The following is a 22,890-nucleotide window of genomic DNA, read 5'->3' on the forward strand; positions in this document are numbered from 1 at the left end:
TTTGGAATTCAGTAGAACAGTAATGGAACAGGATTAATCATTGGTATAGCTAAAGCCTCTATTGTGCCTTAGTTGCAGTTTTATAGCAACTAGAGAGATACTTTGATTTTCTTTCAAGAGGAAATCAATTTCTATGTATGTGTCATTCTCCTTAAAGCAATTTCCAAAAATATAGTTAAACACTTAAAATGGTTTTTTTAGGCGATGGACTGCTGGCACTGTATTGCAGGTTTCTGTACTGTGGTACCAGGTTTTTAACTGAAGCAGTGAAGTGCATGCAATTAAGGGAGTGTGTTACTGTGGTCTCCTCTAGCTACTGGTAAAAGCTTTTATATTTCAGTTGTGTAGACCAGTATATGTCTTCATCCATGGTCATATCTGCTAGAAATATCTTCCACCGAAGTTGCATTTTTTTTCTTATTGGATGGGATTGAAAATGCAAATACTAAATGGGAAGATGATTCAGATTCTGTTGCAGTTCATGTATTTCCAACAAAACTTTCAATACTGCTGTATTAGTGGTATTTTTACTGGCATTGGTGGAAAGAGGTGGTTGGTATTTTTAGGTTCCATTCAGCTTTCTGGTTGGCTTTGCAAATCTGACTTAAGCATATGCTCTGAGTAAATCTGGGCCTTGGACCTGGTAGTGTTGCTGCTTAAAATTGCTAGCTCTTGAAATAGCTTTTGTTAAATGTAAGTGGTTTTCAGGTACCAAGCTTCCAACTCTAGGGTAGCAAGAAGTTTTCTTTTCTAGCTACTGTAGATGTTAATGCCAGTAATGCATTACAGTGAACAATGTACACTGCTACTTAATTTGAAAACTTGTTTTCTCTGTCTGTTTTCCTGTTCTATAAATCTTTTCCCTTTTTTGCTTTCTTTTAAAAGCTTGGAGTCATTTATAAACAGTGCATAGTGATGTGTACACCTTTTATTTCCTCTCCTGTCTTGAACACTTGTTGGTATTTGAGGAAAGTGTACGATCCTTTTGGCAAACCTCAGTCCGTTAAACAGTGCTGACTCGTATAAAAGTACTGTCTAAGTTAACGGAACAATTTTTTTTTCCTTAAGATTGAACACAGTGAAGCTTTAGTAGAAAACTTGTACTGTGTTCTTGAATGCATTTACAAAACCCATTTTTAGAAAACTGCGGTTCGCTACTGTGGACTAAGTTAAATGGACTTTATGACTTGAGAATAAACATTGTTATCTATTGTCTGAAATAGATGTTGTGGCCAGACTGACAAAATCATGAAACCTAATCCAAATGAACATAATTATGGCAGAGATAATAAATCAAAGTAGTAAATGACAGCACTGGTATGAATATAATCAGTGCTGAAGCTCAGCATTTGTATATGTAGGTCTAGTCACTGAACGTATTACTTAAGAGCGGGTGTAGTTCAGTTGTAGTTACATATTACTCTAGCAAAAATGTTGAATTTACTTGGAAACTACTTTTTTTTTTCTTCCAGTTCAGAATATTCCTACTTCAATAGAAGCCTCTGAATATAGTCAGAACTCGAGAAGCTACTATTGTATTTTAAATTATTGTTATACACTGAGGTATTTAGTTGAATCACTGCCGGAGTAGAAGAGGAGGATGGTGCAGGAAGTAGGTGATACTTTGTGTCTCCATTTGTGTGTGTATGTATATGAAATAAGCACTTTTTCAACACAGGACTCCCTTCCTAGTCGGATGTGAACCATCTGATCTGAAACGTAAGTATGGAGACAGTAGTCACAATTATGGTAGTCACTGCTTTTCTGTTAGTTAGAGCCTGCTGTCTGAGTGAAGATGAGCAAGACCTACCCAGTTCTTTTGACCAAGAGAAGACCGAGGAGATAGAATCATAGAATGGTTTAGGTTGGAAGGGACCTTCAAGATCATCTAGTTCCAAGCCCCCTGCCATGCCAGGGACGCCTTCCACTACACCAGGTTGCTCCCAGCCCCGTCCAGCCTTGCCTTGAACACCCCCAGGGATGGGGCACCCACAGCTGCTCTGGGCAACCTGTTTCAGTGCCCCACCACCCTCACAGTGAAGGATTTCTTCCTAACAGCTCATCTTAATCTACCCTCTCTGTCATGTCGCTACAGGTCCTACTAAAAAGTTGGTCCCCATCTTTCTTGTAAGTCCCGGTTAGGTCCTGGAAGGCTGATATAAGGTCTCACTGGAGCCTTCTCTTCTCCAGGCTGAACAACCCCAACTCCCTCAGCCTGTCTTCACAGGAGAGGTGCTCCAGCCCTCATCATCTCTGTGGCCTCCTCTGGACTGGCTCCAACAGGTCCATGTCCTTCTTGGGCCCCCAGAGCTGAACACAGCACTGCAGGGGTGGGGGTCTTGAGAGAGCAGAAGGGGAGAATGGCCTCCCTTGACCTGCTGGCCTCACTGCTTTTGATGCGGCCCAGGGTACAGTTGGTTTTCTGGGCTGCGAGCGCACATTGCTGGGTCATGTTGAGCTTTTTGTTCACCAGCACCCCCAAGTCCTTCTCCTGAGGGCTGCTCTCAATCCTCCCATCCTGTATTGATACTGGGGGTTGCCCTGGCCCACGTGCAGGACCTTGCGGTTGGCCTTGTTGAATTTCAGGTAGGTTCATCTTAGAAAGCTAGCAGGGAATCCACGTCTAATCATGAGTAGAAGGAAAAGCAGATGAATAGCCAGAGCACTTTAGGAAGTTGTTGCTAATAAACTTAAACAGAAGTTGAATCTGGTAATTCAGCTGTTTGTTCAGTGTTATGTGTTTTGGAGAGTAATTGAGAATGAGTTTTTTTGTAGCATTTCAGTAGTCTTGTTGGGTTTTTAGCCACCGAGTGGAAATGCAGTAGTGGGTTTCAGACAAAAATTTTGGCTTGAGACTGAGGAAGACAACCAAAGCATCAAATACATAGAAGAAGTAAATTAAAAAATTCAGCACCCTAAAAATCTTGTGCTGTAATCTTAAGGATGCTGGTAGTACTACTGTTCTCGTTTCCACAGTAGTGTGATGAGTCTAATAGCCCTTAAGTGATTAGCTCAGTTAACTGCATCATATGTGAATTAGTCTCAGAATTGTTACTGCTGAACTTTACGTCTGACCTTACAACTTAAGGTGTGAGGTAAGGAAATTCAGGGACTTCATTTTGTGTTTTGGCAATATCTTCAAGTAGTCTTTTCCATAAAGTTTGGAAGAATAGCACATCTTGGGCTTCTCGGTTTGGCATGCTATAAAGGCAGCTTTGAAACCAGAGGGTATTCCTGTATATTCTTTACTTGCTGTACATTTCTTACTCACTAATAGAACAGTTCTATGTTCATGTAATTGCCACCGTTTCTAATAGTAGCTCAATCCACAAATGGATGGCAGTAAGGTAAACAGAGGTTGCCTTGCAGGTTATGAATATTGTTGCTGTGGCTGTGTTGCTCTAAAGATATAAACAAGACAAATGTTTTATAAGGAGAGAGGCAGTATCTTTTATTAGATCAACTGCAGCAGTGATGGGGAACAGGACACGGGCAAGCATTCAGACATTCAAGTACTGAGTTCCTGAGAAAGTTATTCAATTCTTTGGAGACACCATGTGGAGATTTTGTACTGTGTGGATTGTTACAGGCACGTTGCAGATAAAGGTAAATGTTGCTGTGTGGTTTATTTCTTATAGGTAGCCCCTATTTTTGGAGTCTGACCAAGTAGCAATATTTGGCATAATCCTTATTTCAAGGAATAAGGAATTAGGTGCTTCAAAACAGGTAAGCAGCTATAAGATACTATTTAAATTACCATTTGTTTTTGCATTACTCTGCAAAGATGATGTCTGCATAAAAGAAGGGGAGGTTGCATTGCAGAGAAAAATGTCAAAAAGTAAATCTCTAAGAATACTTTTCAAATGTTACTGTTCCTGTGTAAAGTGTGAAGGTGTATTTTCCTTTGAAGCCATCTGACTGCTGGGAATCACTGGGGGGGGGAAAAAATGCTCAGTTCCATGTTTGAGAAGCCCATCTGTGATAATTTTGTTGGGACATGGTATTGGTCAGTAGTGTGGCTTGTGTATAGTAAATCTGTAAGATGCAGATAAAAGTGGGTTGCATTGAAAGGGTTACATCTCTAGACATGACTAATGCTTAATAATACTTAATAGTAGGATTTTATTTTTGCCTTGTTGAAGTCCTCGTTTAGCCATCACAGGACAGAAGAGTGTACAGTTAAGCCATTTCTGAATACTTTGAATATCTTGCCTTTGATTTGTGTGTGTCCACTTCTTAGGGCAGATGGATGCAAAACAAGCAACCTCTCCTCTTGCACATCTCCCTGCCCCAACAATGTGAAGAAAACACTTTCTGATACAAGCCGTTAACCTCAGTGTGCTGCCTGTGTGTGAGGGTGTTCACCTGTTAGGATTCCCAATATTTGATGCACAGTCTGCACTTACGATCAAGTGTCTTGATGATTTCTGTCTGGGCCGTTCTGTGGTTCACTAGTTGTGAATAAAGAGGGAGAGAAGTGACTGGTATGAGAAATGCTTACCTGTTTTGAGTTGGGAAGTGTTTGTGAGCTTGTTTGTTAACAGTATGCTTACTGTTATCTAGGGCTTATATAGTAAGGCCTTCAGAACTTTTTTCCTTAACTTGTTCTTCTGAGTAAATTGTGCCTGTTTTGTAGGTGGTGTTAGGATGAAGACTGAGCTGTTAGTGTAACTCAGGAATGCTTTCAGGTTTGGTGATTTATATAGTGGCAATCTCAGTATTCAACATCCTGTATATTTGAAATTGTGCATATTTTCCTTCTGAAGTGAACTGAGCTCCCTGTCTTCAAGTGTGTCTGCAGTTGGGGTGGGTGTAGGAGTGGACTCACCCCAAAGCAGAGTCATTAGATATTTTGGTACCGTGGTCTTATCTGGGAGCAGGGTGTGTGTGTGTGTGTTTAAAAACTACTAAGAAACAAAAAATTGAGAGGATTCTCCCCAGTTTGGTTTTGCATATTTTCATATCACTTACGATATATCAGTGTATCTATTTCCCAGCCAGCTGAGTGATCATAATTTTCCCATTTGGGGAAGGGGGAGAAATTTTATGCAATTCATACTGTCTTGCAAAAGGCTGTCTCTCCCATGTCAAGGAACACAGTTTAGATGTCCACACATAGTTTAGCTTCAAAATTCGTAACAGATCTTAAATTCAAAGTAGTTTGGGTTGGTACTCTTCTTGTAAAACAAAACCAGCCCCCCAGACAAACACGCAGAACACAAACATAACAAAACAATTTAGAAATAAAGCCATAGGCTTTTCTTCTAGAATTTTAGAGCTTTATTTTTTTACATAGTATGACAAAAATCTTGTATAAAATAATGAAAGCTTTCCACAGTTAAGAATGGGAATTTTATGCATCTAAGAACTTTTTCTTGGCTGTTTCTATCGAATTAAAATGTTGCTGTCCATTTGCACTGTAGCAATGAATTTTCTCTCAGCAGCACCATACCCTACAACCACTTAAATATACAGAATCATTTTAATGTAAAACAGGGCAAGTGTTGGACAATAGCATCTTTGGTTAGCTTGGTGATGAGGGTAATGTTTATGCCGTGGATATTCTGTTTCTCAGGAAGTCTGGGGTTAATTGAAGCTTGGCAAGTTAAAAAAAAAAGTTCCATATTGTTTTTCTGCAGTAGATTCCTGTTGCTATGCAACAAACAGAATGTCACTTGGTACAGGATATATTAAATTTGTATTCCCGGCACATCCCTCTGCACGTTCATTTTATACTTTAACAGGAGGGTATGGTTCTGACTTCCTGTAGGACTGTAGTATGAAGTATATATTTGGGTTTCTATTCTGGTGCCCGCTGTAGCTGCGGTGACGTCAGCGTACTTGCAGAGCCTTTCTTTGTTTTCAGATGGATGGGACACCTGTGCCACACAACCAGACAAAAAGGGGGTGGTGGTTATCTTCCCCGAGGTGGGATGGTATTGCCAAGCAACACATTAAGACTTCAAAAGGGATAAATTTGTTGTATGGAAAAAAGTCTTAAGCTAAAAATTCTGAAAACCCTTTAAATGTGATGCAGAGAAAGTTAATGCAGATGGCACTATGTGAATCTTTAAACCAAAAGACCCAGGTAATTTTTAATGATTAGAATTGACTTTGATATTTGAATTATTGTTGATACCTCCCCTCCCAACCTCCCTGTTCCCCCCAGTGCTAAAACCAACCAGTATCAGCATCCAAACTCTGCACTTGCTCTCGATGGATTCTGGAATAAATGTTTAGGGCATGTTTGGGAAAATTACCTTCTGTGGCTCTGGAACCAGTAATTAAGTAACGGACAAATGACAACATTTGGTAAGGCATTATTTTATAATCTAGTTAGACTTCTGTAGTGGAAAAGAAGGCAGAAATATTATTTGAAATCTAGAAGGATGTTAGTTTGATCTTTGCTTCAAAGGCTGTCATGCGATATGGATAACTGAAATAGAGAAACTTGAAAGCTGTGGATTTTTAATGCTGTACTTTTAAGAATAAAACGTGTGCGTTGTGTCTTATGTGCCATGACGCTTATCCTGGATAATGATCAGTCATATTCAAGTAGTCCTGTGAATTTTATTGTGGATTTCAAACGGCAACTTAAGAAAATCTATGCTAGTTAGGTACTAAAATTAAGCAGGTACTTTTTTAAGAAATTTAAGAAATTAAGTTAGGTACTAAAATTAGCAGGTCAAATACTGTTGCTGTTTCTGTTCTTAGACAATAGCATATTTCAGTTTAACATCTCTTTAAACTGTCACTCTGAAGCTGATTTGTACATAGCTGGGTTTTTTTAAATGTTACTGTAAATTTACTTAATGTGTGGCTTCTCAATAAAGCAGAAGTCAAAAGGAAGAGTCAAAATGAAGTTAGAAAAGATTTGAAGTATCTCTCAGTACTGTTCTCTTGCTCACTTTGCCAAGGGGATGCCTTTAATGTATAAAGCATCATTAAAGGAGCAAACAGCTTTTAGTAATACCATTTTCTTTCTTGTATTCTGCTGCTTAATTCAGAGCTCAGTGCCAGAGCCTTGTGTGCCTGTTCTCAAGCAGACCCAATGAAAAACGTTTCTCTGTGTACACAAAGAGAACCTAATGCAACCTTAAGAAACAGTTATGGCGTTCTGTATTTGGTGAACTCAGACCTGAGCTCTGTTACAGAGAAATGATTTAAAGACGTGGATGGGGATGATTGGGGGCTTTCTGCTTTCTCTTTTGAGAAGATGAATCTTTGCTTCTGTTGCAGCACTGTTTGGCGAGGATGAGAATACTGCCTGTGGCTTTCAATGCCATGACGACTTGTTTTAATGGTATCTTTTGGCACAGGAAACAATAGGAATTTGTAAAACCACATTCTGCCTCCCTCCTCAGGAAGAGAAGGCAATTTAATTGTGAAGCTAATGGTTTTATCTGTAACTTTAATGAAATGAACTTATTTTAATGTGTAGAATGGAAAAGTTCTAGAATATGCATAGGGAATTGGGAAATTTGAGATGCAAGTTAAAAGTAGTCTGTTGTTAGGCTACTTGGATAAATCTTCAAGGAACTCAAAAGTAGAAAATAGATGTTCTAAAAACATTCTGGTTGTAGGACAAAGAGCATCTGAAAGTTAAATGCTTTAAAATACTGATAAATTCATTTTTATGTTCTATTTGTCTAAACTATCCCTCCACTTTTAGGTAACTGAACTCTAAATCCAACTATATTGTTGCAGGAGTAATCTCTTAGTTTCTGTTAATCGTGTAGCCCACCCTCTCCTTTTTCCTCTAAGTCTGGTAACAGCTATAATTTTGCTGACAGCATTCAGGGCTAAAGAAAATCTCCACAGAGATTTTCCAAGGTAACTTTGGGATGGAGAGGCAAATGATAGAGAGCAAAGATGAACTGGTAGAAGAAATGCTGTTTAAAGTATTTTTTTCCTTTTGTTTGCACTGATCTTTACTTTTTTACTTTGAGGGGTTTGTACTGTTATACATTAATGTATAACGGAGTAGCAATGGAAAATGAGCAAAAAAGATGGAGCAAGTAAAGCAACAATCAATTTGCGTGTTAATGGTTGCCAGATGAAAATAATCAGTGTATGGGTACTGCATACTATCTTCATTCTTCTTATTATTTTTTTAAACTCATCTGCTCTGCTGCAATAAATAGGGCTATTACAAAACAGGCAGCTTTTCATATGTATCATTTTCTCCCCAAAGTTAAAAATAAATTGGGGCAAATCCTGTAGATCTGATACAAGTAGTCCAGCTGTTTAGCTGTTGAAAACAAATGAATACATCTTTGTGTACATGTGCTTAGTCACACTAGCCTACCAGCTCTTGGTCATTAATTAATACCTGTATGCATACACTATATGCAGAATTATGTAAAAAGGGTGTTGAAGCATGTGAATGATTATGTGCTATTTTTCCTTCCTTACAATAGAGGCTGGATTCTAGTTTGCAGAAAGAATTTGACTGTGGTTTTAAGGCTGCTTTTTGGTTTTGGTTTTAGGTTCTTTCTGTGTTGCAGAGGTTGGAAAGTCTCTAATGAATAGAAGGGTAGGGAACTGCTTGAAGAGCAGGTGATTTCATGGTCTCAGCTCAGTGTTTTCTGCAAGAGCTGACGGCTTTTTATTTTTCAAAGAGTTTCTGTCCTTTGGTTCTGGGGTGTTGTTCAGAGTTGTCAGGGATGTTCATTAGCTATGCCCCAACTTGTTTTCTTGTTGACTAACTTAAGACTGTGGGCCTGATCTGTCAAAACATTAAATTATTCAGTATATACCTTAATCCTTCAAAACACAGGGAACATTATATGGCCACTGAAGACAAAGGGCCCTCGATCATCGTGGATTAAATGATCAGCATCAGAAGGTGTGGTACACCAGTTATTGTGCTTCAGCTCTCCAATGGAGGAAAAAACTTGCCATCTGTTTCTCCTTTAATTTCCAACTTTTTCTAATTTCTTAAAAATAAGCATGTTCAAGTTTGAAGCTCTCAAATGCTGTATTTTGACACCGCTTAAACTGCAAAATCTTCTCAATTTGGTATTCAGAACAAGTTTTGGTTAATGTGCAAAAAACATCGCTACACATTGAAGAAACCTATTGGCTGTTCATTTACCCCTCAGTTCATCTAAGCCAGAGATAGTTTGAGAAAAAAGGTGGGAGGAGTGAGAGGAGTAAGTATATAACCAAGACTTTTTAATGGTTGTACAAGCATAAGTCACTCCTTCCTCTCATAAATAAGCAACCAGAACTATTAGTTGTTCTTAACTCTTGTACTGGTTTTTAACTCCGAAGGTTATATTTTTTTAAACCATATTACAGTGTAATTTCTGGTGTTCTTTAAAAATTGAAATAATAAGCCAAATATAATGTGCCATGATATTTGAAATACTGATAGATTTGGAACAGCTAGATTCTTAACAGCATGTGCTACCAACTCCTGGCGGTACTTGTCCTGCTGGTAGAGCATGCATGTGAAGGAGACAGAAACTGTGATTACAACAGTGTGTGCTTACCAGAGAGGAACGCTGTAACGCCAGGAATCTACCTGCTGATCATACTGTGCTTAACCAGAGTTGCTAACTTCAACCAAACTAAGATCCATCAATATTTATCTGTTGGGTTTTATGATAGGACTAGGAAGATCCTTGATGCCTAGCTCACTGTTCTAGTGTTTGGTGTGGATTTAGACCATGTGGCTTTTCCTGAAGATGCTCTGTCTTGGTCTGTGTTGATCTCTGCTTTACTGTATAACTAAAAGACATGTAACGTTTCCCTGTCTTATATATGGGAGAGTCCATGTAATTGACTCCTTTTAGATACTCGGGGGTGCAGCTGCTCTGTAACGAATGATGTAATGGGTTACTTCTATGTCTTTCTGCTACATGGCAGATGCAGGCCTGGTTATTAAGGAGGGAGATGTTCTAGTACCCTCTGAGCAGCAAGGAACAGGTTTTCAAGATAACTGTACATTCTCTCTGGCTGTATCTTGGGAGGCTCTGGGGGAAAATGATGCCAGGAAGCAGTCTGGGCAGACAGATTTTTCTTGCAGACTCTGTTCTGTAGACTGCAGTTTGGGCACATCAGTTAAATGTATCTTTAATCTGAGATGGTATTGCCTCTATTGGGAAACTTACTCCCATTCTGATTTATCCTTGGAGTTTTTGTTTCACTATGTGATTTAAATAGTTCTTTCTGTATATTAAGGATTCTGTACTCATTATCTGTGGACAGTGGAGGATAGTTTATTCTCTTGAAGCTACCTCTAGTGTACATGAGGCTGTCTTAGGTTTCTCCTAAGTCTTTTCAAGATTAAAATCACCACTTTCATTAATTTTTCACTGTGGGCTGTTTGCTTTTTTTAGACCTCTTTCAGTTGTTACTCTCCCCTTGGTCTACATCATTTGGAAGCCAAGGCTGATTGTTGTCTGGTCTGTCCCGTACTGATTTACATCTCTTCATTGGAATATATCTAAATGTAGACCTGAACTTTTTTTCTCTCTAGTCACTTTTCTGGTGTTTATTCAGAATTCTTCTGGGGGTCTGTCCTCTCTGGTGATAGCAAGCATACTTGTCCATCTCTTTACGGTTCTGCTGCAGCACAGGCATTGAGAAACCACACTCAATAAGTTTTCTCTGAATGTGGCATTGATAGCTGCTATCTGAATACAGTTTTCAAAACTCCTTTGCTCTCCTTAGAGTAATTTTTGCATATATCTTTCTTATGAAAATGCCCTGTAAATTCTGTCAAGAACCAAGTTGTACTACAGCATTTGCCTGTTCCCTATGGTAATTGGCATAGGACTCCAGAAGACCTAGAGGAAATAGAACTTGCTTGACATGATTAGTTATTAAATAATGTTGAAGGTGTATTTGTTATCTGTTAGCAGGTTTTTACTAGTTTGTGCTGCTGGTTTTGTTAGGATTCAAGTTATACATAGCATTTTATAAACTTGACAGCTTGCTTCCTTCCCCATTCAGAACCTCGCATCCGCTCTGAGAGATAACCACTGGGCCACAGGCTTCTGCAAATCTGATTGACATCCCTCCATGGTCTGAGGTTCTGAACACTAGCTGAGAATACAGTGGTGGTAAATTCAGAGAAAATTTTGCGGAGCCTCCCCTCAGCTTGGAATGGAATCTGTTCAGTGTAAGCCCAACAACTGCAGTCTCCTGAAAACTGAGACTTGTAGCTATGACATTCAAGAGTTTTCTCATGGGGAAAAAATCCATACTAAATGCAGACACAAAGTATACAAAAATGTCATCTGTTGTGGTTGAAGCTTGCAAATTTTTACGCAGTTGAAAACGTGAGCTTTGTAAAAAGCAGCATGGAGCAATCTGTTGCTAGCATCACTAATAGTATTTGCAGAGAAAAGACTAAAAGATAAAGAGTGAAAATGGTACGCGATTGCCTGGTAATGTTCAAGGCATCGTCTCAAGAAGGATTACCCTCTTTGGGATCCAAGCAGGGTGTAACAGTTCATGGGGTATGATGTTGGGCTACTGATAATAACCTAAAAGAGGGGAGGAGGTTGGTTATGCAGGAATAACCCACTTTGTACCATAAACTTGTTTTGCTATAGTTACACAACTGCAGTATGCTTCAGACTTTGTTCCCTTACCTGTGTGTTGCAGGTGCCTGATTAAAATCTTTTCAGTTTGACCCAGGCTGTTGCTCGCTGCAGTGGATTGTAGCAGAGTAATGAATCTAAAATGCTTGAACTTTGTATGACTTTCAGGAGAAATACAGGTTTTCGTCAGAATGAGGTATATTGTCGTAACAGGAATCTACATAGTTTAAAAATCTTCAAGGAAGTCTGACAGGGAGCATTTTGTGACTTACAGTCAGTATGTTCTTCTCCTACAGTACAAGTTAATTTGTTTTTAGAGCAGAAGTGTTTTACTTGTAAATAAATCACTGAAGCTGTTTTGTTTTGTACCATGGGAGTTAATTTTGCTGAGATGTAATTAGCAGTAGTCGTGGCTTCTGCACCTTGCAAAAATACTACCTGAGAAGACAGGCACAGTTTGCTGCCTTTGTACATGGCTTATTTGTGTTCCACAGCAGCCTGACAGTGTTGGAAATACTGCTACACAGTGTTATCAAATACTAATTTTCTGTGTAGCTAGTTGGTGCACTTAGGGGATAAGCTGTTAAACTGGTAATCATGTATTACTTCTAGAAACTAGCTGATTTGTCATTAAAAATTGTCAATATGACCACTTCTGTCTGCAAAATGGCTCAGAAACGTAGAAGCCTTTTCATTTTGCTTTTCTTTTGTGTTGCAGCAAGCTTCTATTTGCCGTTACGGTCTTTTCATGGAGTTCCTTTAATCTACTGTATACTGCAAAGTACCTTTAGGTTTGTGAGTAACTTCATGCTGCTTGTCTCGCTGTCGGATGTTAGGCTTAAAACGCTTCATAGATAATATGGAAGAACAGATCAGAAGGGGAATGGGAGTGAGGAGAGCGTCCAGTCTTATTATCTAGCTCTGGTGACTGCAAGTACAGAAAGAATTTAATTTACCATACTAAGTTAAAATCCAGAGTGCAAGCTAAGTGACCGTTTTTCTTAGCCGTACCATCATGTTCCTTTCGAAAAATGAGTGCCTGCTTTTCACTCCCACCTGTACGTCTTCACCAGCGGGGCCAGAAAAGGCGCAAATGAAAATCTGAAATAGATACTTGCATTTTAAACCTCTGCCAGTGGAGTTCTTAATGAAACAAATGCTTTCTCTGTTCGCTTGGCAGTCGGTGTCTTTCTGTTAGCTGAACCTGCCAAGTGTGCTTTCCAGATGATTACTGTAGGGTTACACATATCTGTAGATGGGATGATCAGGAGAACATCCACAAGGCCATCTTTATAGCTTGGGTTTGTAGCCCAGAGGTTGTAGAGCCGCTACCAAAAAATTTAATAAAGAGGATTTGATTTGTAGTGGAGTTTTCCAACTTGTGTTAATGCACATAGCTATTCTCCTTGTTTTCCGTGTTTTACTTCAATAACTTAGCTCAGTTTGGAGTGTTGGAACTTAATTATGCTTGGTCAAAATAAATGTTGTTTATGAAGCTTATCTGATCTGTGCTTTGTCTAAACTTCAGTAAAAGCTGATGACTGATGCCCAGTGCTTGCTAAAATTGTAGTTCATTGCAAGCTTTGTGGAAATCAGAAGCAGAATCCTATTTTTTGTCTAAAACTGTAGATCTACTTTTTTGCCATTATTTTTGTCTTTAAAATTTTTGAAGTTAATTGGACATTATTTTTTTGTAATGTGACATAAAACTATTTTTAAAAATGCTCTTTTATTCTTACAAAGATCTTTTTTCTTTTTTTATCTGTGATTGGGATTAACTGGACAAACTTCAGTTGAACTACTAATCCTAAATTTAGTTTGCATTTTGTACATTTTTTTATGTGTCTGGTTTGCAAAATGGCTTCTTGTCTAAAATGGAAGCTTTTGTTTCCTAGCTTTAGAATGTCTTGATCTACAGTTTTAGGCAAGGCTTGGTCAGCTCAGACCACTTTAGAATCTATTCACTTAAGCTCATCTTCAGCAATTATTTAAAAAGCCATTTAAAAAAGTGGCTGCAGGCTACAGAAGCCCCAAGATATTTCCCCAGTTTGGGGAGGACTTTGCTGACAGCCTGTGTACTCCGTGTGACCATGGCAAAAAATGCTGGGATTATTTGCAGCTCTGTTTGATGCGTGGAATGCACCGCATCTATTGTTAGCTCTCCAGCTGAAGCAATAGCAGGAGTTGTTTTTCTTTTTTGACATTGTCTAGCCAGACCTGCTGCACTGCTGTACTGGTCTTGAGTAGTGACCAGTGATAATATTGGCAGACTTCCCATCAGGAGCCGTGGGGAGCTGAGATGTGGGAGAGCATAACTTATGTGCCTGGTTTTGCTTTTACATTCTTAAGATGACTACAGGCAGTATATCTCTAGAAGCCTATAAAGTTCACTGTGTTCAGCTTTCCTGTTCAGAGTCTTTTGGAAGTCTAAACGCCCTTCCTGGATAATTCCTTACCATGGAGATTAAAAGCTCTGTGTTTGTGATAGTAATGAGGACAACATTGTTCACATCTAGCCTGTAAGTGCAATAGCGTCACTAACCCACATAATGCATGCTTCTTTGCTGTTGCCTGTTGCAGAAGCCATCATTTATCTTTTTTTTTTCTTTTCCCTCTTCCCCCCCCCCCCCCCCCCCCCAGCATAAAATTTGGATACTGAACTCTTCACAGTTGTTTTTGGTTTTGGGTTTGATTTTCTGTGGAGCACACAGATGTGTTCATTGTCTCAAATTCAGTCTTAGTCTGCATTGTACTTCAGTGTGGTGTCTTTTTATATTTGTTACATCTGATAACATGCTATTAAAGGGGCATATAGCAATGCTTTTGTGATGTTGCCTGATTAACTAGTGAACAGGGCTTTTAAAGACTTGGTTTAGGTTGATTGGTTTCTTATGAAATATTACATAAGAATATATCGAAAGTAGTGTAGCAGCAGATCTCCTATGGAATCATGCAAATAGTTTTAAAAGCTGTTATCTCGAAAATTGATGTCAGATTTAAAAATGAAAGCTTGCAAAGATTTCCCCAGTGTTGATCTTTGGGCAGTGTGGCTGTATATTTAAACTAGGACTTCCTTCTGACTACTAAAAACAATAGAAAATGACTCTTAATCTAAATGACTTTGCTTCCTATCTTAGATTTAACTCCCTTGATAACAAAACAAAGAAAACAGGATGTGTAGTTCAAACAAGAGAAATTTCAGAGTTCTAGGATTCCCTGCTGGTGGAAGGAGTTAGGTTTTGTGTGGACTAGAGAGATTTCAGTATTAGAGTAGCATTAAAAATTAGAGAAGTGTCCTGTTGGGGCAGACCAGCGGTTTATCTAGTCCCGTACCCTGTCCTGGAGAGTAGCAGTAGGAGAAGCTGCTTGGAAAAAACCTACCTGCAGCCACTTAGTGATCCCTTTTCCTCCCCCTCTGCTGACACCTTAGAATCCATTGTCTGTTTCTACATGTTTTGGAACATGCCTGTTGAGCCCTTCCCCTGCCCCCCCCAAGAACCCATTATCCCTGAAATCTTCTAATCTCTTTTTTTAGCCTGCTGATTTTACCTGCCTCCATAACTTCCCATAGCAACAAAGTCCAGAAATTCAGTGTTTTTGTATGTAACTTATTAACTTTTAGGGTGGTAGGGATTGATGTTAAGTCAAATAAAAATTCTAAATTTGGCAGCTGGCTTCACTTTTCCTTCTCATTGTGAGTTCTGCTTCTGTTAAGCAATCTGTTTTATGGTATGTAGTACAGTATAGTAAATATATTTCTTTGCAAGTGAAACGAACAGGAGGAGCAGTCGTGTTGCTTGTGCTACTCTAAGGCCAAGAGGGCATTGTTCTTGTTCCTCAGCATGGATTAAGTTGATACACAGATGAAGTACTTCAGACTATCCAAATAGCACCTTCCAATTTATTCCTTTTAGCAAAGAAAGGTCTGCACTAGTAAGGAGAGATCTTTCTAAACATTTTGACAATTTTTTGACAGGTTACTTTAGTGATTGCTCTAGCAGTTTGTAATATTTTTATGAAACCATTTCTATAAAAGTATTCTTTGAGTATGTAGCACAGAGGCAGTACATGTTGCGTAATTTTTTATGGCTGGAGGGAAGAGCTTGAAAATTGTACAACTCCTGTGTGTGATGTACAGTATGCAAGAACAAGGCTTCCTTGCAGCTATTGCTTCAGGTCACTGTCCTGCTGTACCTCATTTGTTACTCATATTACAGGTCAGTACAGCTTTGCTTGTTTTTCTTTCTTTGTTTCTCTATTTTTTTTTTAACTATAGCTAGGTAACTGTATTTAGAACAAAATACATTAAACAGAAATCGTATGACACAGAAGAATGTTATATTTGCAAGCTTAGTAGTAATGCAGAAATGCTGGTACGAAGTCTTTCTAAAACTTTAAATTTACAGAACCCTTGTATGTCAGGAGAAAAGTCAGTAGATTTTTATGATGTGGTAGTATCGATTGACTGTTCCACATTCCTTTTGTCTATCTTCTTGTTATGAGAGTTGTAAAACCAAGCTGGAGAAAACGTGGTGACCTCAGAAGATAGTTATGGTGGCAGCACTCTATATAGTGTGACTTCGATAGAAGTGTTTTCCTTGACACTTGAGGGTTTCAGTGTAAGCATTTATTGCCTGGAACACCCAACCCCCACCTACTTTACAGTGTCATGGTTAAAACGTAGTGAAATGCTTCAAGTTACTCATAAGTTGTATGCTGGCTATGATATCCTTGTGGCTTATATTTGTGGGTTGGCATATTTTGTCTATCATCAATGTTAGGGTTACTCTGGGAATTTTAACAAATTTCTGGGGTTTTTTTTATATATTTTTTAAGTCTTAATCTGACACTAGTGAAGGTTCTGGGCTTGATTTCTCTCTTACATCCTCCATTATGAACAGGAGTAGCACTTAAGTGACAGAAGGTGGCAATTCTGTGGGCTTTGGATATTGAAGAGGTTAACAGTCTGATGTTGAAGTACATACAAGAAATTGATTTGTCCTGGGGAATCTGAACTGCTGTTTACAAAAGTTCATGTCTAGTATACACAGAAGGTATATTTACTTTCAGCAATATTTTTTTTTGTCTGACAATTGCGGCCTGTAAGGAGTGAACGTAGCTGTATGTAAGAAGACATAGTTGTGTTCTAGTTCATTCAAAATTCTGTTAAATTTCCATGTCAGGACCAAAAGTTGTCTATTTACACTTGTAAAGCTCCTGTTGAAAGAAGCGGAGGTTATGTAATTTAAATTTAGGCCAAACTAGGTTCTTCTGGATGTTTTGCAACAGTGAATGATGCAGAAAAGGCCTTATTTATCTTGTATGTTAGAATTACAAAGGGGTAGCACCTAGTAAGAATGTAGGCTGACCACAATGAGGTGCCTTTATAAATAGCTTGCACAGAACTCCATATTAAGGTGGGTAACTTTTTTAATACATAAAAATTCTGCCTTATGTTTCCTTTAAGAACTGTTGTGAACTTAATGAATTATCTCTTTGATCCAGTTAAGGTGCCAGACTTTGTAGTTAACTATTTTCTTTCTCTGCAGTATTTTTGCAGGCAGCTAGCTGCAAAAATTAGAGTGTACTTTGCTGTTTTCAATGTAACTTCTTTTCATGTTTGTTTTTTTTCCCCTAGGAAATTCAACTTCTTGACTGAGAAGGTGTTCAAAGTTTGACTGATTTGATTTCTTTTTTTTTTTTAAAATAAATGAATGGGCTGTAGATTTTTTTTGGATAATTGTTTTTATAGACATATATAATAATGTTACTTAGATTAAAGTACAAAAAACTTGAAATTCTGCAATAAATTGGAATTGATACTAAAGTTGTAGTGACAACAAATTGGTAATGAAATTCTGTGTATAGCAACTTGCTATTATTATTTAATCATTTGGTTTGAGTTTTATCACAGCAGTAACCAAATTTGAATATTGATGAAGGGTGGACATGATTCTGGCTGCTCTCACCCCATACACCTTGCAGAGAACAGCATTTCTTGGCTGTTGTAATTCTACATCAGTGTAGAGAAAAGAAACTGAACAGGAAGTGTTAAGCAAGAAGAAATATTTTTTTCTGATAAAAATAAAAATGATGGGATTGTTTATTAAGTGTAAGTATAGAGATTTCAGGTGAATTAAATCCAGGCTACATCAGCTAAACTAAACCTAGACCACAGTACTAATCATTACAGTACGTGTTAATTTAACGCTATGGCTGCCTCTTCAGAGAAGGCGCTGGTGTATTGAAATTCTCCTTTGTAAGCGTTCTTAGCTGTAACAGCAGGCTCTGGTTATCAGCTGGAGAAGGGGTCTGTAGGGAGCTTTTGGCACACACAAAAAAAAAGCTTCACCTCCCTGTCAGGAGTTTCAGCAGATTCTGCAATAATGCACTGCTTCAGTAGACACCACTTAAAACAGTGCAAAATATGGTGAAATGATAGAGTCAATGCTTTGGCTTCTTCTGATAGTGAAGGAGCTTCAGAGACATCGGAAACAGAGTCTTTAAGGTATATGGTTTATGTATGGGAATTTACGGAAAGTTGTTTTAAACAGCCACAGATCATCAAGCATGTGGGACTTTGTAAGGCAGTGTTTTTGTGGCCAAAATTGTATGGTTTGTAAGACTGGAGACTGCTTAAGAATAATAAGTGATGTTATGGTTATGGTATCAAAAAGTATTTGAAGTACTTAAAAGTTTGGGGAGAGAGAATTTTCTTTATTTCTTCAAATTAAAGATATGTTTTTTTCCATTAGAGCTATGGTCATGTAAACTCAGACAGTATTCACTGATTCAAGCTAAAAATTGGTATGTGAAAAATGAGGACCTGTTGCCTTTCTGATTGTGCTTTGAGTCAAATGATGTGCATAGGGCAGGAATTGGAGCAGGCATTCTGAAAACAGACCTTGTGTACCTTCTAACGGGGTTTTTTTAATCCCGTTTGTTAAAAATGTAATCTTTATATATGCTAAAGTCAAAACTTTTAAAACCATAAATTTCCTCTATGTGTTTTGATGACTGCAAATGTTGCTGATCTATAGGCAAAATTTAAGTCTGTCTAAGCTTCCATTAACGAGTATTTCTAAAAATGTGAGTTTATATACAAAAGGGGAGCAGGGATAGCAGTAACCTGCTTCTGGGACAAAGAACATCCATGCAAACTTTCCTACACCATTTTCTTTGTTTTGTTGCAGCAGATTCAGACCAATCTATTACAAAAAGCAGAAAAGGAGGTTCTGTGTTTCCTTTTCATCCTTTATACATATTTATGCATCTAGCATGAAAGGTTGTTCACAGTGCTTTGGAGAGCAAATGGCTTATTTCAGAAGCAGCAACAAATACCACAAACCTGAAATGCTCAAACTTTTTTTAGGAAGAGTGAGTTAATAGTTGTTTAACCTTCAGCGGTCAGTTGTTTGGATCTAATTATCAGAGTTGTGGCAGTGTGTTAGGATTTATCCAGATACGGTAGGATTACAGAGGAGAACTGATGCCTAGTTTCTCAGGGACATTGATAAGATTGATTGCTCAGGCATTTGTTGTTACTTATTGCTATGGCAGTAGTAGCAGCTAGAGGATAAACATCTGAAATTATTGATAACTGAAATGAAATGAGACTTAAAAATATGGTCAGCAGCATCTGAGAAGCTAATGCATGTATGCCTCTGCGGCTGTGCTGCAGAGGTGGTGTAACCTCTTCTTAAGGTGGTGAACAGATAGTACCATAGTTGTCATTGCCAGGCACCTGCAGATGCTTGTGCTGACTAACATCCCAGGACTTCTAGAACAACTCAAGTGCATTTTAGTATCAACATTGACAGTTCGCTGCATGTGAAGAGAAGCTCTACATGCTCAGGACTTTTGGAACCATCTGTACCCCAAAACTTTTAGAAGCAGATGAAGATCCAGACTGTCTGAGGGAAAAACATGTATTTTCTTATCCGCTGTAACAAGTACTATTTGAGTAACCACAGCGGAATGAGTTCCACCAGGCACCTTCATAATCTGAAACAACTGAAACTTAATTTTGTTTTTAGTGTAGTTCTACTTATTAGTTTTATTATATGAATTGTTGGGATCTGCAGCTAAGAGTCTGTTCCTAGACAGTTCAGGGATTAGTTATTTCATATTAAGGAAAATTATTGCTAAAGGTTAATTGGTTCTAGGAATGATGTTGATTATTCATCCTCACTCTTCTTTTTTGCCAGTCGCCCATAATTTGTGAGGACCATCTCTAAGGATATATTATAATGTCATGTGGAGTTTCTCCTGGTTCTCAGAACAGTAATGTAAATGCCTCTTATGTGAAGGTAAAGGAAGGATATCTGGTTTGTTTTTTCCTCCCAAAGAAGTAATCTCTACATATATGCTACCATACATAATATTTGAAACTTGGAATTTATCTCTCAACTTCCCTGAAATCTTTAGGACAAATGCTGCTTTTTGACCTTGAAAACATACGATTTAGTCTGTCCATCAGCAGATGGGAAACATTTTGATTAGGACCATTATTATGCAAGTACTGCCCTAATTTTTTTGAGGGGGGTTGTGTTGGGTTGGTTGTCAGCAGCCCTGAAAGTCTCTGGTATGTCTTTTGGAAGCCTTGTCTCTAAGGAGGTGGAACATTCTGCTTTAACCGTAAAGGGCTCATTCTTTAATTTGTTATCCTGGGACTCGGAATTAATCATGTGCCAACTCGTAATTTACCAGGAACATTTCTAGACATGACTGCATTTGAGGGACTGTTTATCCTGGGCAGATACGCCAAATACAAATCAATTGGAGAAGGGTGAGAACAAGCCAGTTAAGAACACTTACAAGGATATAAAGCTCTGTCCCACTTGTGTTGATGAGGTATTCTGAATTCAGTGTGTATTTTTCAAGACGACCCCTTTCCATTTCCTTAACTACTACTGTGTGAGCATTTAGATCCTTGCTTACATGTTTGTTACATGTAGTTTTGTCTCAAATGTTAAAGGAAGCTGGGTTATTCTGGGCATCTGTGTTTTTTACTGCCACAGAAATTGAAGGCTGTGATGCAGAGGCTCAGATGACACAGCATGGTGTTTTGGTCCACTGGCTGGTGCTGTAATTGCCGATTAGTTGAGCCGTAGCTTCAGATCCTAATGAAATTATGCATGCTCCTTGGGTGTTGTGCAGATGTGGGACCAGAGCCATGGTCTGGGAACATATGAGCCAGATTAATTTGGCTGATTGATTCTTACTCCATGCCTTCCGAAACAGCATCCTGTTGATCTGAAGATGGTAAAATCGGTACCTACGGAGTGCTGCAATACATTCGGTAACTCTGCTGGATCTTGACCTTACTTTGCATAAAGCCAGCGGTGGTCTCTTCTGTGGCAGGGTTCCTCTGCAGCAGATAGCTGAGTGTGCTGGGGCGGCGAAGTCTCTGCCTGGCATTGACAGGCATTGCTGCACAGGGGGGATCCGTACAGCTGGGTTCTGTCCCCTCCCCATGGAGGTGTCAGAAAGGGGTGCATGCTACTGCTGCCTAGAAGTGTGCTCGGGCACTGGCAAGGCTCAAGGGCTGCCTACACACAGGGACACTTCTAAACCACTGAGTTAACCAAGAATCAAATAAACTTCTCTTGACATGTCTAACTTTGTCAGGATCTTCCATGAGATTTCACAGCGTTTCTAAATAGTCTCTTCTAGTATTTAATTTCTGTAGCTGTTAGCTGTTAGGGGAATTTTCCTATTACTCGTTCTTATTTATGGTGGTTGTTGTTAGTTCCCAGGTTTTCTCCCCTGCACTGAATGGTTAGCTGTTTTATTTTGTAATTCCCATGTCTTTTTTGATGCATTTCTGCCTTCTGAAGTGTTTTCCCAATTTGTATGTCAGCTGTAGTTCAAAGCATACTTTTTGCTCATGGTTTTAGAAAGCTAATCCATGTTACTTCTTCCTTATCCTTTAGTTTTTACACCTACCTCCATTTTACTAATTTATATAGTAATGTTTTAAATACCAAAACCATATACTTAGTGTGCAGTGCTTTTATTTATTTGCCCCCCCCCCCCCCTTCTTTTTATGCCCCAGAGTAAGTTGGGTAGTGATGAAAGGTAGTGTCCGTCTATTCTATGTGGTCTTTTGTCTTTCCTGGTAGCAAGGTGATACTTTGCGTATAGTCTTGTATGTGCCTGAGCTACCTGAGCCAGATTATCACAAACGGTTCCCAAATGACCCCTAACAGTTAAATGCTTTTTTTTCCCACATGCACTATTTCATGATACTATTTGGATTGTTTTGGCTAAGCCAGTGTTAACATCTCTAGACCTTACAGTATGAATGCTGGTTACTTAATGGAGGTGAAGAAACTGTTTTATACACCTATTTTTTATTCCCTATTGGCTTCATATATAGAAGACTTAATTCGTACTATCATGAGTCTGCTCCATAAACTGAACCTCTTTCCCTGTCTTTCCCTGACACCACAGTAGTCTGGGTTGTTCAGGATGCTGCTTCACCCCTTTGAAGGCTTTTCTAACTGTTTCTTTAGGTGAAGTAAATGCTGGTGCTTATGGTGGGTCCCACAGTATGCTGTGCTTTTTGAGGAATTGTGAATAGTACATGGTTCATACCTAGAATTTTCCAGTTGCTTTGTATGCTCACTTAAAATGTGTTGACTATTTTTCTGACTGTTGTTAAGCAGGAAGAGGTAAGACTGCAGCTTGGTGCTTGTTACTCTATTTTTTAATGTGGATATTTTCTTTAAATTGACTGTCAAAGTTTTGGGCTTTTTGTTTGGTTTTGGTTTGGTTTGTTTGGGGTTTTTTGAGGATTCTTGTTCCTGTGAACATCTGTTTGTGTGCCTACTTGATTGAACAGGTATTAGTTGTTCAATAACACTGCCTGAAGTCCCTGCTAGTGGAGGGAGCTGTGTTGCCATACCAGGATTTAAATAAACTTTGAATCCTGCTTTCAGTGCAGATGATGCTGTTAGTCTGACCGAGTACCATAAGGAAAACAGCTACTGATGTTCAAACTACTGTATTTAACAAGGCCTGGATTTGATTAGAGTGCCTAGGTCACTGGCAGCCTTTGATCACTGGAATAAAAGCTGAAGTAACTGGTTTCTAAACCAAACCAGAACTTTGGATTATTCAGTGGATTGTGCTGATGGGGTAGCTAGCCAGTTTGCTGGAGCTCCTTTTCTCCTGCCGTCCAAAATAGCCTTTCTGTAGCTTTTTTTCACTCATTGCTGGCAATCAGAACCTTGAGTCCCCCTCCTTGTTTTTGCTTCTTGTGAATCCCATTTGTCTCAATTATAATTTTGTAAAAAAACCCAAACCCAAACCATGAAGCAGTTCTGAGGCA

General features: G+C 38.7%; 1 protein-coding gene across 8 annotated transcripts in view; it reads left to right on the forward strand.

Moving 5' to 3' along the window:
* Positions 1-22,890, forward strand: part of ENAH (ENAH actin regulator) — a 99,484-nt gene that overhangs the window by 7,123 nt on the left and 69,471 nt on the right. The window contains exon 1 of one of the 8 annotated variants that reach the window (XM_056357118.1): positions 16,708-16,972. The exons of the other annotated variants lie outside the window; for them this stretch is intronic. The gene's annotated coding sequence lies outside the window, so the exon portion shown is untranslated. Of the gene's footprint in view, positions 1-16,707; positions 16,973-22,890 lie in introns of those variants that run through there. 8 annotated transcript variants of the gene reach the window in all.

Source organism: Falco biarmicus, chromosome 12 (assembly GCF_023638135.1).
Source record: "Falco biarmicus isolate bFalBia1 chromosome 12, bFalBia1.pri, whole genome shotgun sequence".
Lineage (NCBI taxonomy): Eukaryota > Metazoa > Chordata > Aves > Falconiformes > Falconidae > Falco > Falco biarmicus.